This window comes from Oryx dammah, unplaced genomic scaffold, assembly GCF_014754425.2.
Source record: "Oryx dammah isolate SB20612 unplaced genomic scaffold, SCBI_Odam_1.1 HiC_scaffold_23, whole genome shotgun sequence".
NCBI classification, from domain to species: domain Eukaryota; kingdom Metazoa; phylum Chordata; class Mammalia; order Artiodactyla; family Bovidae; genus Oryx; species Oryx dammah.
Window position 1 is genome coordinate 23,644,109 of NW_024070207.1, and position 19,757 is coordinate 23,663,865.

Here is a 19,757-nt window from a genome sequence, read left to right on the forward strand (position 1 = left end):
ATTGATGCTTTCAAATTGTGATGCTGGAGAAGACTTCTGAGAGCGCCTTGGACTGCAAGGAAATCAAATTAGTCAATCTTAAAGGAAATCAACTTGAATATTTACTGGAAGGACTAATACAGAAGTTGAAGCTCCAATACTTTGGCCACCTGATGTGAAGAGCCAACTCGTAAGAAAATACCCTGATGCTGGGGAAGACTGAAGGCAAAAGAAGGGCGGGCAGCAGAGGATGAGATGGTTTGACAGCATCACCAATTCAATGGACAGGAATTTGAACAAACTCAGGAAGATAGTGGAGGGGAAGGGAGCCTGGCATGCTACAGTCTATGGGGTAACAAAGAATTGGAAACAATTTAGCAACTGGACAACAACAAAGGACCCAGAAAGCCAAATCCAGTAATGACTTGGGTATACCAATTGCAATGTCAGATCTGGGGAAAGCAAAGGCTGGTGTCAAGAGATGGATTGGTGCTCATGCTATATAGAATGGTATGATAAAGGAATACTGTGTTGCTCTGTTTATATAGTAGGTGCCACAACTTGACTTTTTTTTGTCTTTAGCCTTGGTGCTTTGATCTTTCTGGATATTGGCCCCACAGGCGTGGTCCAGTTCATTTAACGAGGAACTGAACATAAGAACAAACACCTTCCACTCAGGATAACATCCACAGACAGTGCTTACAGGTAGAAACAGGGGTTTTTGTCAAATTTCCCTGCTGGATGGGGTCTGTGGTTACACTCTATATATACCTAAACATGGTAACTGGATAGCAAAAGGTTTTCTAGTTCCATTGCTTACTGCCTAAATGTACTTATATGCAAAATTATTTATTTACTTGTCATAGGTTAAGTCCTAAACCAAATGAGGAAGAATTAAGCATCAGTCACGCTGTCTAGTCATGCTGTCTAGTGGTGTGCTGAATAGGATTCAGAGCAAGCAACAGTCATTTAAATGTGGTCTTCCTTGCTCATTTCTTAATCTGCTAATGAACTTTAGATTTTCCCTGAAACTAGGTTGAATCAGTTCTAAAGTGAAATGGGTTTCTTGGGAGATATCCAATTCTTCCTAGTCTGCCTTTGGATTAAAGGACCAAGTAGAGATCTTGTTATTTCCTTTTACTATCTACTGTGATCCTACTATGTTAAGTCTTAAGAAACCAAAATATCACTGGAAGGCTGGCCAAACACAAACGAATTTTTTTCATTATGGCAGATCAAGTGACTTTGTTTTTTTCTGGCTGTCACTTCACGCACTGAGTAAAAAGCTTGAAAACTCAGGAAAAAAGAAAAATCCCCAATGTGCTAGTTTCAGGTATAAAGCAAAGTGATTCAATTACACATATATATATATTCCTTTTCAGATTATTTTCCATTATAGTTTATTATGAGATATTGAATATAGTTCCCTGTGTTAAACAGTAGGACCTCATTGGTTATCTATTTCCTAATATAATAGTTTGTATCTGCTAATCCCAAACTACTAATTCATACCTCTCCCACCTTTCCCTTTTGGTAGCCATAAGTTTGTTTTCTATATCTGTGCGCCTTTCTGTTTTGTAAATAAGTTCATTTGTATCATTTTTTCAGATTCCACATATGATATTTGTCTTTATCTGCCTTACTTCACTTACTATGATAAGCTCTAGGTCCATTCAGTTCAGTTCAGTTGCTCAGTCATGTCTGACTCTTTGAGATCCCATGAACTGCAGCACGCCAGGCCTCCCTGTCCATCACCAACTCCCGGAGTTTACTCAAACTCATGTCCATTGAGTCTGTGATGCCATCCAAGCATCTCATCTTCTGTCATCCCCTAGGTCCATTCATGTTGCTTGTAAATGGCATTATTTTATTCTTTTTCATGGCTGAGTAATATTCCACTGTATAAATGTACCACATCTTCATCTATCAATGGACAATTACATTGTTTCCATGCTTTGGCTACTATAAATTGGAACTGTACATTTTAAATGAATGGAGCTATGAATTCACATATTCTATTTATGTGAATTAAAGCTCAATAAACCTGCTTTAAAAAAAAATCTAAATTAATACAGAAAACCCATGATGAACATTACACCAGTACTTTAAATAAAAACAGCCTTGGTATTACTGATAGTATTACTGATTTTTATTACTGTACGCATATACACCCGTGGTGGATTCATGTCAGTGTATGGCAAAACCAATACAGAATTGTAAAGTAAAATAAAAAATAAAATAAAATAAATTTCCTCAAGCTCCAGTATGGCTCGGGCACTGCATACCCAATGACAGCTTTTTAAATCTTAAGCATTTCAATGGACCCCTGAAATTTCAGGAATCACCCAATACATTCAACTCTCTTTTATTAGAAACAGCTTCCTTTTCGTAGTTACATTTGAATAGTGATAGTGATATTTAAATAATGTAACCACAGTAATTAGCACAAATGGCATAGAGGTTTGTTTCATATCAAGCCACTGACTTGTGATGACATGGGCAGTGCAAGCAAAATTGAAAAGACAACTAGTGAAAAGATCCTTAGTCAAGAGAATTCAATGCTCGGTGGCATCAATTAATATCACTTAAAGGCTTTTGACTTGTTCAATCAGGCTCTTAATATACCTGGTTTGGTGGAGGGTTGCTGGGTAAAATATAGGACCATCCAGTTGAACTTAAATTTTAGACAAACAGTGGATACATTTTTAGTATACAAATGTCAACAATACTGCATGGAACTGCCTTTTATACCAAAAAAAAAAAAAAAAAGTTGCTGTTTACCTGAAATTCAAATTATCTTAGCATCCTGTATTTTTATTTGCTAAATTTGGCAGCCCTAATTTGAGGAAATAATTGCTAGTAGAGCAAACCATGAAACTGAAAATAGCCAGTGAGGGTGGCTGTGGATTTTGAATCTGACCTATGAACTACAGTTTTGTGAATTTCTTAATAAGAGTGAATAAAAATCACTGGAAAAAACAAGAATTCACTCTGTGAAATATTTTGATTACTTAACATTTCCAACCACTACTCCACCTACCCCAATAGACTAGAAAACAAAACTTTTACAATTGTTTACATATTTGCTTACAGAAACACACAATGCTTTCTAATATTTTCAACTAAAATATTTCTCCCTTCTTTCCTGAATTTCGTATTACTAATGATAAAAGACAGGTGTAAGCTTTTGGTTTGGGTTAGTATTAAAAAGAGAAAAGAATAAAGTTCAATTTCAAGTGTCCACAATGCCAAGGCTTATATTTAGAGCTTCCATCTCCCTTCAAAGTTCAGGACCCATGCTTGAAAGCCTCCTTTCCTCTAGACTTCATTCAGAAAGATGGCCAGCAGTCCAGCTGAGAGACCTACAGCCACCCCAGCGCAGAGGCCCAACCTCCCCTCCCTCACCCAGGCAAGAGCTCAGAGGCACTTGTATTTCAACCTTTATTTGCTTTCTCAAGGACATAAAACAGTTCACTTAAAAGAGCTTTAACCAAAGTGCTTAGAAATTATGAGAGGAGAAAAAAAGATAGGACAAAGAGAAGGGGGAAAAATGTATTTTAAAAAATGTTTCTTCTCACAATGTGTATGAGAAGGGGGAAATACAGCAAGGGACGATATAAGTATGTTGCTTTTAGTAAGTTCATGTCTGTCTCAGACTGCTGCTCACTCCGTTAGCCTGTGTGATCTTTACAACATCTCACTGAAGCAGAGAGGTGTAAGTTATAGCCAATTACAAGTGAGGGGATTGAATAAAACCTTGAGCAAATCATCTGCTATTACAATAACATATATCATCTGCTATATGATTGGAAAAGGCCAATCATATAGACATTAACTAGCTACCAAGTATTTCACATTTTCATTACTGCGCTGGTTGTCTTTAAGTTTCATTAAGGTAGAAACTGTCTTAGAGATCCAACTTAATATCTTACTATTATATACACGCTTATATATATATGTCACTGTTCAGTCACTAAGTTGTATCTGACTCTTTGTTACCCCATGGACTGTAGCCCGCCAGGCTCCTCTGTCCATGGGATTCTCCAGGCAAGAGTACTGGAGTGGGTTGCCATACCCTCCTCCAGGGGATCTTCCCGACCCAGGGATCGAACCTGTGTCTCCTTAGTCTCCTGCATTGGCAGGTGGATTCTTTACTACTGAGCCACCTGGGAAGCCCACAATACTGTATGTATACACAATAGAGTACTAAGCAGCTATAAAACAGAATGAGGAATATCTCCATATACTACTGCAAAGTTATCTTCAGAATATATTTCTAAGCAAAGCAAAACAAAAACAAAAAATCCTCAGTGTGTACAGTATGCTATTGTTTATCTAAGAAAGGAATTGGGATGGCTACATATATGAGAAGGAGAGAAAGGTAATAGTTGGACTTCTTTGAATATGTCTTCTTTTGTAGACTAGACTTTTGAACTGTGTAAATATCATATACCTAATTCAAAATTGCATTTAAAAACCAATATAAAATCACAAGTAAAATTAAATAAATGGCCCAAACTGTGCATCTTTGTTGGTTGTATAATTGTATAAACAGAAATTATAATTCAAGTAACTTTAAAACACAACTTAAATGTAGATTTCTAGTGGGATATACTTTAAAGACCAAAAAAAAAAAAACCCTGCTACAAAGCACAACTGTGCAGACATGCACACACACACACACACACACACACACATATTGTAAATAGCTTCCAATAATCACATTGTTGATGGCCATGTAGGTATTGTTATTCTGGGGCTGTTGCGTATATATGGTAGGATAAACAAAATGACAATTATGTAGATACCACTGAACCTCTGTATTTGTCAAAAGGGGATACATATGTAGTTATCATTGAGGTTAATTAAACTTAAATGGTCATTATCAATAAAAACTCATGATATAGTTTATCCTAAAGAAAAATTATAGTTGTATTAATATATTCAAGAAAGGCTTTAAAACAATGATCCATCTAGTAGCAATAATACTCCTAATAATTATATTGTGATATCTAAATAACATCCCCTCCAAAGAAAGAAACAAGGGCTCCATTTTCTAAATGGCTGATAATGGGGTCTAGAGCAGAAATGTACAAGAGGACCCTGAAGCATCTTACACTGAAAAGTAAGGAAGCCATCAAAGACTCCTAGGGCCATGTCAAAAGGCACTTCGAAGCCAATATAAATAACCTTCCATTGCCCAAATATGGGATCATTTGAGGATCAATAAGGGTAATAACTATGAGGACTGAAGCACATCGTATATGTCTAAATGCAAGAGTTCATAATCATGCTAAAAATGATCACTGAGCATTTCTGGAAGGTGGTAAAGAACCAGCGAATTATTTTGGAAGCTGGAAAATAACGGGGAAGTATCAATCACTCGTCTTGTCTTTTCCATGTGATTTCTACATCAGGATAAATGTACCATAAAAGTGGTAAGTGCAAACACTTGGGAAATAGTGAGGACGGTGTCAGCATCAGGAAGATGAATTGTGGAGCACCAACCACAATGTGGAAAACCAGTGGGGAAGTGGAGAGAGTGACAGCAAGACCAGCTTGCAGACTGTCATGGTGGTGTAAAGAGAATGACAAGGAGGTCTGTAAATGACATAGTGGTAATGAGGAAGGAGAAGAGTGGACAGATTTAATCAACTAATTGGATGAATGAGAGGAGTGCAAATTATCAGTAAAGTTTTTATATCTTGGGTGATTGATGGATGGTAGTGCCATTAACCAAATTGATGATTCTAAGTGGCAATGCAAAAATATAATTGACAATTCTAAGGAAAAGCAACACCCTTATCAAATTCCAACAAAATTCAAAATTATCCTTAGAAGAAAATGCACACTGGCCAATTAGGGAATAAGGAAAAAGAGGAAAAGAAGTAAGTTCTGGTATTCTCCTTCTTCCTAGAATCTTTACTTTTCCTATAAGATCCATTTGTACTCCCAATGTATACTCCCAATGTATATATATATTTTTGAATGCTGACTATGTTCATTTTTGGCTTTCGTTTATCAGAAGACACTTCCAATAAGTGATCTATACTCATTGCTTCCAGGACGAGTCCAAAGTCCTCACTCAACCAATTTCTAGCTCTGTGACTAGATAAAAACCAAGTAATTGTCAAGCATTCTCCTAGGCAACTAGTACGTACATTTCCAGCAATTCTCAATACCTGGGAAGGCAGACATAATTATCTGAAATACATCAATGAGGACCCTGAGACCCAGAGATCTTAAATAACTTGTCCAATGTCAAAACTGGAATTTAAAACCCATGAATCTCTTCTGGATCAAGAACTGCTAGGTGCCTAAATAAATGCTGGTCACAGAACGACCACTGAAAATATTTGGGAACTTCTCCTACTTTTTCACAGGATAAATTATAGCACCATTTCTTTCAGTAAAGCAGAAAGAATCTTACTTTCCAATAATATCTGATCATAAAATGTCACGTTTATATAGCAAATGTCACAATCTATAGCCAAATTACCTGAATATAAAGCCAAACAATCCTTTTTAACACATAAAATGAAAATTTACAGTATCTTACAATATAATGCCTAGAATGGACCAGTTTGGAAGGAACTTCATCTGTTCAAAATGCAGCAAAGAAATCAGTAAATAAGAGGTCTCAGAGACAAAACACATGTCACGAAGTTCAAGCACAAATGCACATTTATATTAGAAACTAACATGCCCGTTAGTCCTTCTAGTACAATTCCTAAGAAGCTTGGCAGACTGGTTTTAAGCCTGCAACAAATAATTAGGGGGCAAGAAGGGAGCCACACAAAAGCACACTGACAACTGCACTGTATAATATTTGACAGCAATAGGAAGGGGAAAATCATAGAAACCAGCTCAAGGAAGGTAAGGAGAGCACAACACTTGAGAACCATATATCATAGAAGCAAACAGTACTACAAGTCTCAACAGATCCTAAGGGTATCTCTAAGAGACTGTTAGTAATAGGTGTAAAGATGGCCATAAGTCAGCAAGAACAATATTCAAACGAAGTATTTAAAATGAAAAATATATTAGCATTAAAGGGGTAAATTGTTATTTAAAACGAAAAAAATCTAGAATGTTTCATTTGCCAAGGAATCAAGAAATCTATTACCTTATTTTTAATAAACATATAGCAAATTTCCCTAAAGTTGCATCAACCATTTTAACCCTGCTATTAAAATAAATCTTAGAATGTATAATGAAGTAGTGGGTAACAATAACATGCATATTAAGAGATTTGGGAGGTTATAGCAAGAAAAATTCACTCCTCATCACTACACATCTATTAATGAAGAAAATGCATATGAGAGATATAGTTTACTATCTGTACCTTCATTACTAGTAGAAATAATACAGAAAAGTGTCCATTAGGATATAACTTCATTTCCAAGCCTCAAGACACATACACACCCCAGTCTGCCTCCGTATTAGGTGTTCTTCAGGCTCTTGACCCTCACAATGCAATGCTCTACAGTATCTAAGCAACACTAACACACAGTCAGTTCAGTTGCTCAGTTGTGTCCCACTCTTTGCGACCCCATGGACTGCAGCATGCCCGGCTTCCCTGTCCATCACCAACTCCAAGAGTTTTCTGAAACTTATGTCCGTCAAGTCAGTGATGCCATCCAACCATCTCTTCCTCTGTCATCCCCTTCTCCTCCTGCCTTCAATCTTTCCCAGCATCAGGGTCTTTTCCAATGAGTCAGCTCCTCGCATCAGGTGGCCAGCGTACTGGAGCTTCAGCTTCACCATCAGTCCTTCCAATGAATGTTCATGATTGATTTCCTTTAGGGTTGACTGGTTTGATCTCCTTGCAGTCCAAGGGACTCTTAAGAGTCTTCTCCAGCACCACAGTTCAAAAGCATCAATATTCCAGATACAACAGTCCTTCCATCCTTTTGGTTAAGAACATGAACTCTGGGTTCAAATTCTAGCTCTGACCACTGAATTGTGTGATCTGGGCACTTCGTTCTCATCTGTAACATGGACGGTAAGGGACTTCCCAGGTGGTCCAGTGATTAAGAACCTGCCTTCCAATGCAGGAGATGTGTGTTGGATCCCTGACCAGGGAACTAAGATTGCCACATGCCCTGGGACAACTAAGCACTGCAACCAGAGAGAAGTCTGTGCACAGTAAGATCCTACATGCCACAGCAAAGGTCCCATGTGCCAACACTAAGACCTGATGCAGCCAAAAATAAATAAATAAATATTTTTTAAAAGGAATGATCATAACTTATAAAAAGTGGACAAAAAAGTACTTGGCACTTAACATCACTGAAAAAAGGTTAGTGATACGTAATTTAGAGCATGCCTACAAAGAACCAGGCACTGCGCAGGGCATTAGGGATACTGAGATGAAAAAGGAACAGTCAACACCTTCAAAGAACTCAATCTCTTGGGGAAAACAGACCATTAAAATAGAGCATATATGTGCTGTGAATAAAGGTATGTGTGCTATGGGGCTATGGAACATAAAAAAGGAAGACAACCCAACAGATTCCCAGAGGATAGGTCTCCTGTGTCTTAAAGGAAGTTAGACAAGCAAAACAAAGGCTACTGCAATGTCTCCTGAGGTACAGTTAGGTTTAATAACTGCACATCATGTATAAATGAATGTGAGGTACTTTCTGTTTATAAACTGCAAAATATTATATGCACATTCTTGACTAAAGCTACTGAAAATACCTAACTGGCCCCAAACCTCTCTGCCATCCACCAATCAGGCAGCCTGAAATTTCACAATAGAGGCTCATCTGCCAAGCATGCCTTACATTCTTTTAGAAAATGCAAAACACACCTAAAAGTGGAGGCAGATGAAAAGAGAATTAATCGTTAGGAAGTCCTCTAGGTATCATGTACATTACATTATTTATTTCACCTAATCCTCACAACAACTTGGTGAGGAAGGTATCCTGATCCTCATTTTACAGATTAAAAAAAAAAAAACAAAACAACAAGCAGTTTCACATGGTTAATTAATGTGCCCAAGGTCACACAACTAAGTGGATGAGCTGGGATTGTAATGCTGAAAACCTGAACTGCAATCACTAAACTACACTACTCTTCTGGTATACTGACCTGGAGGTAACACACATTAAGGGGTCACTGTGTTAGTTTGATGGAGCTGCCATAACGAAGTACCACAGACAGGGTGGCTCCAATAACGGAAATGTATGTCTCACAATTCTGGAGGCTAGAAGTCTGACATCAACGTGTTGTCAAGGTTGATTTCTTCTGAGGCCTCTTTCCTTGAGAGAGATGGCAGATGACCTGTGTCTTCATACAGTCCTCTCTCTGTGTCTTAATCTCCTCTTCTTATGAGGACATCAGTCATGCTGGATTAGGGCCCATCCTAAAATATCCTATCTCCAAATGTAGTCAAATTCTGAAATACTGGGGGAATTAGGACTTGCACGTCTGGATTTAGTAGGAATCACAAACAATTCAGCTCCTAGCAGTCACACAGTGAAAAAGATCCTTCTTTGAAAAGTACATGGGGAAGGACCTTAAATGTTCTTAAATCATAAATGAAATCTGTGAAGGTTTTTTTGAGAAATACAGGTATGTACTTACAGCAAGAAGGAGCCAAATGGTCAGTGATTACCACTCCCTAGGGAGTAGTTTGGAAATGTGTTGGGGTGCTTTTACAACCCTTAATTATTGAGGGGAACCACTCTGGCAGAGGCCAGAAGCATGGAATGTGGAGCAGTTCCACATAACAAAGAATCATCCCATATCCCAGAGGAGAAAAATGCTCTGTCAGACTAAACCCAACACAGGTATCAAGAGCACTTGTGCGTATACTAATACGAAGCAGAGCTTATTAAAAGTTAAGAGAGAATGCCAAGAATTTAGGACAAAGACTTTATGGAGCTAGAAGTTTGAATCAAATAAAGACATTATCTCAAAATTAAATGATGTACTCATTCCATGCTCTATATATTAGAGCATTTTCAACCTCCCACTTCTTGAAAAGGATTTCAATGCAATAATGGCATTACAGGAAAAGCAATGAAACCTCTGCAAAAAATGTCATGGAGGATATGAGAATCCTTTTATTAAATTTTGAGCAAAATGTCATTAAATTAGTAGCCACATAAACCATGTTGATCTCGATAAAAGCTACTTTTAATATTTCAGATGACTGTCAAACTATGTATTTTTGAGATTTTTTATAAATCTAAAAGAGCTCTGCTGTGAAAGATGATATTTGAAAGCTGCTTGGGGGCTGCTTGTTGTTTTTCAACCTTCTCTGAGTTAGAGACATCTACTGCACAACTTCTGCATAGCTTCTTGTTTTACTGTTTCTCTTTTTAAACCATCCTCTATTCCTCATCACCTAGAGAAGGATATGGTCTTGGAGGACTTCTGAAGTACTAGGAACCTAAAATATGCCTCAACAGGTGATAATCTATTTCAACATGCAGGATATGCTTTCTGTGATAGCTCAACAGTATCCTGTTCCATATCACAACATAAGAAATTGTTTCATCACTAAACTCATAAATATGGCCCAGGTCACTTATGAGAATACCATACTTCCTCATTTTCTCCATGCTGACAGTCTGTAATTTGTCCTGACATGTTTTCTCTACTTCAAGTGTTTTCTTCTTTCTCTTATCACACACAACAAACAAGTGTGGTTGGTTATCACTTATTCTAACATTTTTACGGTCCACGTGCATCACTGATTTTCTATTTTCCTGAACTTCTTAGAATTATCTTTCTTCTCACAAACACATACTTCCTCCACAGAAGTAGGCACAAGCGTCAATGACTTCTTTCTATCCTCTAGGACAATGTGCCCTCATAATTACATCCCCAAACACAGACTGTGTTATGAGTTACACTCATTTAACCTTTATATTATTATCCCAGTGTCATGCTTTTTTTTTATAACATGTACAGGCAGGTTATATTACCTATGAACTTTATTTCTTACACAACCAAAAATTTATTTAAAAGGGGGAGTTTGAGGAAGATAGGGTTGAAAGTCACAGAGTGAGGAAAACTCAGAAACAGGCCCTGAATCTGGTCAAGGCAAAAAGGAAAAATGTTCTTTATTACTAGTACTCTCATAGTTCATCAAACAGAACTCAGAAACAGTAGCCCAGAAATTGGAAGCAACAAAGTTGAAGAAAAAGTGAAGTGCTTTATAAAAACCCAACAATTAAGTGTGAATATGCAAAACTGACTGCTGGTAAAGGTCTTAGACCAAATCCAGCAGCAAACAGAGTCATCAGGGTTGAATAAGAAAGCTAAGATAGATGTGAAGAGAAACTACAATTTCAATCCTGAAAGAGCAGCAAGGAGCTGAATTTCTCCAAATAGATCTATTCTTTAAATAAAGTCTATGGCCCACATAACATGTTCACCACGAGAGTAAAAGTTTAGCTGTACCATAACTGGCCCGTTGTATGGTCTTATGGTCTGGACATCAGAAGAATAAGAAAATGGGGTCAAGAAGAAGGTCAAAGTGGCCATAATACCGAGGGTTTAGCTTCCTAAGAAGAAAATTCTGTCACTAATAAGCTCCCATCCCTGCTTCTAGGCATGGCAATGAGAAAAAACATTAGTGGTATTTAAAAGAACTATGGAGGACAATAGGTTCAATCAATTAACACTAAGAGGGCTTCATTTTCCCTAAACCTGGGCCAACATCAGAGTCAGTAACTCAGGGTTACTTTCAATTAGGTACTTTTAGAAGAGAAATGCTGAAATCAGTTGGTCAAGATTCTGATGGCTAAAGCATGTCATGCTTGATTAGTTTGTCCCTTAACTAGAAAAGATAGCTTCTAAAGGAACAAACAAGAAATAAAACAATGATTTGAATTCCTCTTTTCATGTCCTGAAAGATAGCAACAATATAAATTGTAAAACATCAAACTTATCTGCATCTCTTGTCCCTCTATTTTAAAAAGGTCACTGTGAATTCTTAACAAATAAAGTATTAGGCTAGATTTAATATCAACCTAATCTTAAGTAGTAAGCCTGGGAGACCACACTTCATCTCCTGTAGAGAGACCACATTTATCTTTTGCTAGAACTTTAATGAATATTCTTCACCATCCAAACACAAAGTCTACTTATTTTAGGAATCATACCCTAGTCATTGTTTTAAATTTTTTTCAGACTAAGTCTGAAATTGCAATAAACCAAATGATTATTCCTTTTCATTTTATCGCCAAAGCCACTTAGGCTGATAAATCAGAAGGTAAACTATCATTAACTCACTGGTAAAAATCACGACTATTTGCCTCTTCAGTCAACATCACCATGAACAAATGATTTAAATTTGTTTCATCTAACTAAAATGTAAAGAAGCATTTATGTTATAAATATGTCAACAAAAATTTCTAAAATAAGTATTTCTTCTGATTTTTCACATTAAAAGGGGAAAACTTAATACTGTCTTATGCTGCTTAGCCAGTCTTTGCTTTCCTCTTCCTGTTTACTCAGACTAAGAAAGGTCAGCTTTCCCTTTTTCACCCTCAATTCTCAATTTAGCATGCATTAATCTTTAGAATATAAGGTTAAAATATATATATATATATTTCTTTGCAAACTGAAGATGCCACTGCTATTTTTAAACACTGATTTATCAGTTGAATGACCTCTGAAAAGTCCAGGTGCTTAAATGACTAAACATTACATAACTAATGTCTTCACTCCAGATACTGGAGAAATGGCTGCCACACGTTTGATGCTGTGACTGAGACTTGAGTATACAGACAAGAGAATGAGCTGAGTGGCTCCTATACAGTCCTACTTATAGCTTTCTCTAGAAAGGTTATGTAAATAAATTTTTCATGTTCCCGAAGGCTAGGGTGTGGAAGAGAAAAGACTTGCAAGTCATGCAGACCAGAGCTTAAATCCCAGGCCAGCCACATATCAGCAAGCTAAATTTCCCCTGGGTTTTCATTTCGTCATTGGCCATGGGATAAGGATACCTACATCTCAAAGGGCAGTGGAATGGAATAACATAATGTTAAGTGTCTAACTAAGCAGAGTCATCATAAACGTTATTTCTAATCTTCCCTTAGCCATTTGAGGATAACTGTGAATTTTAATATATCTAAACAAAAACTCTTCAAATAAAGTGCTTTCATTTAAACCATGAGTAAAAATTTACCGCAATTTAAATCTATATTACATGTTTGATACTTTAAGTATCTATTTTCTTTAAGCTGAGACTCTCTCATTTGCTGGATCTACAGATATTCTGTATATAAACAACTGCTACCTTTTAAAATAAGGAGTACTTTGGGGCTGATACATTTGACTAAATATCTATGTGTTATGTAAGTGTAATTATATAAGACATGAAGAAAATAAAAAGAAAAGTCACTCTTGTATGACAGTGTGACTTTTTCTGGTTCTGCAATCCCTAACTTAAGTTTTTTTTCCCAATATCCTATAAACATTTTATGAACTTCTATATTCTGAAAACTAAATTATTTTAAATACATTTGAAGAAATAAATGTATGCCAACCAGCACTTACTGAACCTGCAAGAGACACAATACCCTTCTCAGTTTGTCAGAACTGTGAATCTCTGATGCACAATAGACAAGGATTCTATTTTCTAGTCCCATCTGCTTTGGGCAAAGCTGATTGCAGCCAGAGTGGAACTCCTCCTAAGTCAAACTAATTATACTGTCTCTCCTGGGAATTGGAGCAGAGCAATCCTGCTGCTGATGCTGATAAGTCACTTCAGTCGTGTCCAACTCTGTGCGACCCCATTGACAGCAGCCCACCAGGCTCCCCCGTCCCTGGGATTCTCCAGGCAAGAACACTGGAGTGGGTTGCCATTGCCTTCTCCAATGCATGAAAGTGAAAAGTGAAAGTGAAGTCGCTCAGTCATGTCCGACTCTTAGTGACCCCATGGACTGTAGTCCACCAGGCTCCTCCACCCATGGGATTTTCCAGGCAAGAGTAATGGAGTGGGGTGCCATTGCCTTCTCTCAGAGTAATCCTAGTCTGGCTAAAATTAAACTCAAGGTCTTGGGGCAGTCACGGGCAAAGAGAATCAGAGAAAGTCAGTCTTCAGAGAGAGAGAGAAATGAACAACTCACACAAAAAGAAGCAACAAGGAAGCCAGTTCAGTCGCTCAGTCCTGTCCAACTCTTTGTCACCCCACGGACTGTAGCACGCCAGGCCTCCTGGTCCATCACCAACTCCCGGAGTTCACCAAACCCATGTCCATTGAGTTGGTGATGCCATCCAACCATCTCATCCTCTGTCATCCACTTCTCCTCCTGCCCTCAATCTTTCCCAGCATCAGGGTTTTTTCAAATGAGTCAGCTCTTCGCATCACGTGGCCAAAGTACTGGAGTTTCAGCTTCAGCATCAGTACTTCCAATGAATATTCAGGACTGATTTCCTTTAGGATGGACTGGTTGGATCTCCTTGCAGTCCAAGGGACTCTCAAGAGTCTTCTCCAACACCACAGTTCAAAAGCATCAATTCTTTGGCACTCAGCTTTCTTCACAGTACAACTCTCACATCCATACATGACCACTGGAAAAACCATAGCCTTGACTAGATGGACCTTTGTGGACAAAATAATGTCTCTGCTTTTCAATATGCTGTCTAGCCTGGTCATAACTTTCCTTTAAGGACTATGCGTCATTTTTGTTTTGTTTTGTTTCTAATAAAATTGCTTGATTTTGATAATAAAGCTCTATACTTAGATTTTTCTCCAATAATATGAGAATGTGAGGGTAACTGACTTCCATTTCCCTGATATTCATGCTCCTAATTCTAATTTCCAGGTCAAAGCATCAAGAGTGAGAGCACATGGAGAAGAATGTCTCATGGCTGCCTGTCTCCATTAGTCCTCACTGGAACACCATCATGTATCCAGGTGGAAACACATCATACATATGTATGACAGAAACAGTGAACAGGCAAAATGGATCTCAAAATCCCAAGGAGCAAGTGTCTTTTAATTTCATGGCTGCAATGACCATCTGCAGGGATTTTGGAGCCCCAAAAAATAAAGTCAGCCACTGTTTCCACTGTTTCCCCATCTATTTCCCATGAAGTGATGGGACCAGATGCCATGATCTTAGTTTTCTGAATGTTGAGCTTTAAGCCAACTTTTTCACTCTCCTCTTTCACATTCATCAAGAGGCTCTTTAGTTCTTCTTCACTTTCGGCTATAAGGGTGGTGTCATCTGCATATCTGAGGTTATTGATATTTCTCCTGGCAATCTTGATTCCAGCTTGTGTTTCTTCCAGCCCAGCATTTCTCATGATGTACTCTGCATAGAAGTTAAATAAGCAGGGTGATAATATACAGCCTTGACGTACTCCTTTTCCTATTTGGAATCAGTCTGTTGTTCCATGTCCAGTTCTAACTGCTGCTTCCTGACCTGCATACAGATTTCTCAAGAGGCAGGTCAGGTGGTCTGGGATTCCCATCTCTTTCAGAATTTTCCACAGTTTCTTGTGATCCACACAGTCAAAGGCTTTGGCATAGTCAATAAACTAGAAATAGATGTTTTTCTAGAACTCTCTTGCTTTTTCCATGATCCAGCAGATGTTGGCAATTTGATCTCTGGTTCCTCTGCCTTTTCTAAAACCAGCTTGAACATCTGGAAGTTCACGGTTCACATATTGCTGAAGCCTGGCTTGAAGAATTTTGAGCATTACTTTACTAGCGTGTGAGATGAGTGCAATTGTGCGGTAGTTTGAGCATTCTTTGGCATTGCCTTTCTTTGGCATTGGAATGAAAACTGACCTTTTCCAGTCCTGTGGCCACTGCTGAGTTTTCCAAATTTGCTGGCATATTGAGTGCAGCACTTTCACAGGATCATCTTTCAGGATTTGAAATAGCTCCACCTGAATTCCATCACCTCCACTAGCTTTGTTCATAGTGATGCTTTCTAAGGCCCACTTGACTTCACATTCCAAGATGTCTGGCTCTAGGTGAGTGATCACACCATCGTGATTATCTGGGTTGTGAAGCTCTTTTTTGTACAGTTCTTCTGTGTATTCTTGCCACCTCTTCATAATATCTTCTCCTTCTGTTAGGTCCATACCATTTCTGTCCTTTATTGAGCCCATCTTTGCATGAAATGTTCCCTTGGTATCTCTAATTTTCTTGAAAAGATCTCTAGTTTTTCCTATTCTGTTGTTTTCCTCTATTTCTTTGCACTGATCGCTGAAGAAGGCTTTCTTATCTCTCCTTGCTATTCTTTGGAATTCTGCATTCAGATACTTATATCTTTCCTTTTCTCCTTTGCTTTTCACTTCTCTTCTTTTCACAGCTATTTGTAAGGCCTCCTCAGACAGCCATTTTGCTTTTTTGCATTTCTTTTCCATGGGCATGGTTTTGATCCCTGTCTCCTCTACAATGTCACAAACCTCCATCCATAGTTCATCAGGCGCTCTGTGTATCAGATCTAGTCCCTTAAATGTATTTCTCACTTCCACTGTATAATCATAAGGGATTTGATGTAGGTCATACCTGAATGGTCTAGTGGTTTTCTCTACTTTCTTCAATTTGAGTCTGAATTTGGCGATAAGGAGTTCCTGATCTGAGCCACAGTCAGCTCCTGGTCTTGTTTTTGCTGACTGTATATACAGAGCTTCTCCATCTTTGGCTTCAAAGAATATAACAGAGTTTCTCCATCTTTGGCTACAGAGAATATAATCAGTCTGACTTCAGTGTTGACCATCTGATGATGTCCATATGTAGAGTCTTCTCTTGTGTTGTTGCTATAACCAGTGCATTCTCTTAGCAAAATTCTATTAGCCTTTGCCCTGCTTCATTCACAATGAAGCCAATACAGCCCAAAACACAAATGCTAGCAGAACCTGAGAATAGCTGCCGAGGTTCCTGGGCCCTTGTCCCTTCCCCTCATATTCATCCCTCTCCAGTCCTGTGTTTCTGTTACTTACAAATAAAAGAAATTGAGGGGGTCATGGAAATGGGGAGATGTTGGTCCAAGGGTTAAAAGATAAACAAAGTCTGGGAATCTAATATACAGCACTGTGATTATAATTAACAATTCTCACTGTATATTTACCAGGCCGGATGAAACACAAGCCGGAATCAAGATTGATGGGAGAAACATCAATAACCTCAGATATGCAGATGACACCACCCTTATGGCAGAAACCAAAGAGGAACTAAAGAGCCTCTTGATGAAGGTGAAAGAGGAGAGTGAAAAAGCTGGCTTAAAGCACAACATTCAAAAAACAAAGATCATGGCATCAGGTCTCATCATTTCATGGCAAATAAATGGGGAAACAATGGAAACAGTGACAGACTTTTATTTTCTTGGGCTTCAAAATCACTGTAGACAGTGACTGCAGCCATGAAATTAAAAGATGCTTGCTCCTTGGAAGAAAAACTATGACAAACCTAGACAGCATATTCAAAAGCAGAGACATTACTTTGCCAACAAAGGTCTGTCTAGTCAAAGCTACAGTTTTTCCAGTAGTCAAGTATGGATGTGAGAGTTGAACCTTAAAGAAGGCTGAGTGCTGAAGAATTGATGGTTTTGAGCTGTGGTGTTAGAGAAGACTCTTGAGAGTCCCTTAGACTGCAAGGAGATCAGACCAGTCAATCCTAAAGTAAATCAATCCTGAATATTCATTGGAAGGACTGATGCTAAAGCTCCAATACTTTGGCCACCTGATGCAAAGAGCCAACTCACTGGAAAAGACCCTGACGTTGGGAAAGAATGAGGGCAGGAGGAGAAGGGAACGACAGAGAATGAGATGGTTGGATGGCATCACTAACTCAATGGACATGAGTTTAAGCAAGCTCTGGGAGATGGTTAAGGACAGGGAAGCCTGGCATGCTGCAGCCATGGGGTCACAAAGAGTCAGACATGACTGAGTGACTGAACAACAACAACAACACCATATACTTGAAAGCTGCTAAGAGAGTAGATCTTAAATGTTCTCACCACAAAAAGAAATGGTAATTATGTAACATGGTGGAGGTGTTAACTAACTCTACGGTGATAATCATTGTGCAATATGTAAGTGTATCAAGATAACATATTAAACTTATACAATATTATGTGTCACTCATGTCTCAATAAAGCTGGAAAAATTGCTCTACTTACTGCTATTTTTTGACAACATGTCTGGCAGTACCATGTAAAAATGTTTAAGTTATACCAACAACTAAATTGTGATTAGAAAAACAATGAAGAGGATTATTACTTAACAGAAGGAAAAGAGCAATAAGTTATGTAAGTGGAGGTGGTGATGGTTGTGAGTTCCCACTAAGGTAGTTAAGTCAATGTTTTTCAACTGACCTGGACCCATTAGTGAGACATGAAATCTGTTTAATGGGTCAGGATGACCATTTGTTTTTAATGAAACAGAATTGCTGGGGGAAAAGTAGTAAGGGTAAACACTGGTATTTAGGGTAAATATTTTTTCATGAAACTTTTGTTTTAGGTATACTCACTTTTGAGTAACTCACAAAGTCCCCTATATTTCTTGGCAAGGTCAAAGAGCTTAAAAGTCATTGACAAATCCATGCTTCCAGAGACAATAGCTCCTACAATTTTACTCCTATAGCATATTTATTCTCTGAGTTAAAACAAATGAATTTATTCCTAGGAAATAAAATTTTAAGCTAACCCAAAATACATCACAGAACTAAATACAAAATGCAAATCTATAAAACTTCTGGAAGAACAGATAGGAGAAAATCTTCAGGATCTTGGGTTAGGCAAAGATTTTATACCTATGCCATGAAAAGCACAATCCAAGAGAGAAAAAATTGATAAACTGGCCTTTATACCATCAAGAGAATGAAAACAAGCCATAAACTAAGGAAAAAATATTTGCAAACCACAAATCTGATAAAGGGTTTGCATCCAAAATCTATAAAGAACAATTACAATTCAACAATAAAGATAATACAATCTTATTTTAATGACCAAACAATCTGAACACATACTTAACCAAAAGATGTAAGAATAACCAAGAAGCACATGAAAAGATGCTCAAAATCATTAGTTACTAGGTAGATGCAAGTGAATGCAATAAAATAATTCTCTACCCATTTTCCCATTGGGACAAACTTAGGAAATTTCCAATAGTTCCTCATTACTTGTATTATATTGTACATTATATAAAATTCTGATTCACCATGTGAGAAGGAAATGTTGCATGCCATTCCAATAAACAAAGAATGTTGCCTACCTCAAACCATCAGCCATTGCAGCTGGTCCCCTGAAGGTGTGCCCTGAGAGGAATCCGGAAGAAGAAAAAAAAAAAAAAGAAAAACACTCTATGCTCTGGATATTAGCCCTAGAGAGTTAAGATGCATATCTATGCAATAATTTCAGTGAACCCAGACTCTTGCATCTTCCCATAGAAAAGCACTAAAATCATTAACTTGAGATGTCTGGGTTTTTTGTGTGTGTGTGATAGCAGTGATCTTTTACCAAGATTAACTATATGTATTTCCCAACCCCTAAAATTCACATATATCCTGGCTCCTTCCCTACCTCTTCAGAGCAGTTCCTCAGAGCTATCTGAGAGGCTGTCCCAAACTACAGTCCTCAGTAAGATCCCTCAATAAAACTTAACTTTAGAGACTTCCTGGTGGTCCAGAGGTTAAGACTTTGCCTTCCAATGCAGGGGTACAGGTTTGATCCCTGGCCAGGAAGCTAAGATCCACATGCCTTGTGGCAAAAAGCCAAAACATAAAACAGAAACAATACTGTATCGAATTCAATAAAGACTTTACAAATGGTCCACATTAAAAAAAAAAAAACCTT

The 19,757-nt window shown here is 37.9% G+C and overlaps 1 protein-coding gene across 2 annotated transcripts in view; it reads right to left on the reverse strand.

Moving 5' to 3' along the window:
• KLHL13 (kelch like family member 13) overlaps positions 1-19,757 on the reverse strand; it is a 201,033-nt gene that overhangs the window by 146,291 nt on the left and 34,985 nt on the right. The window lies entirely within an intron of this gene.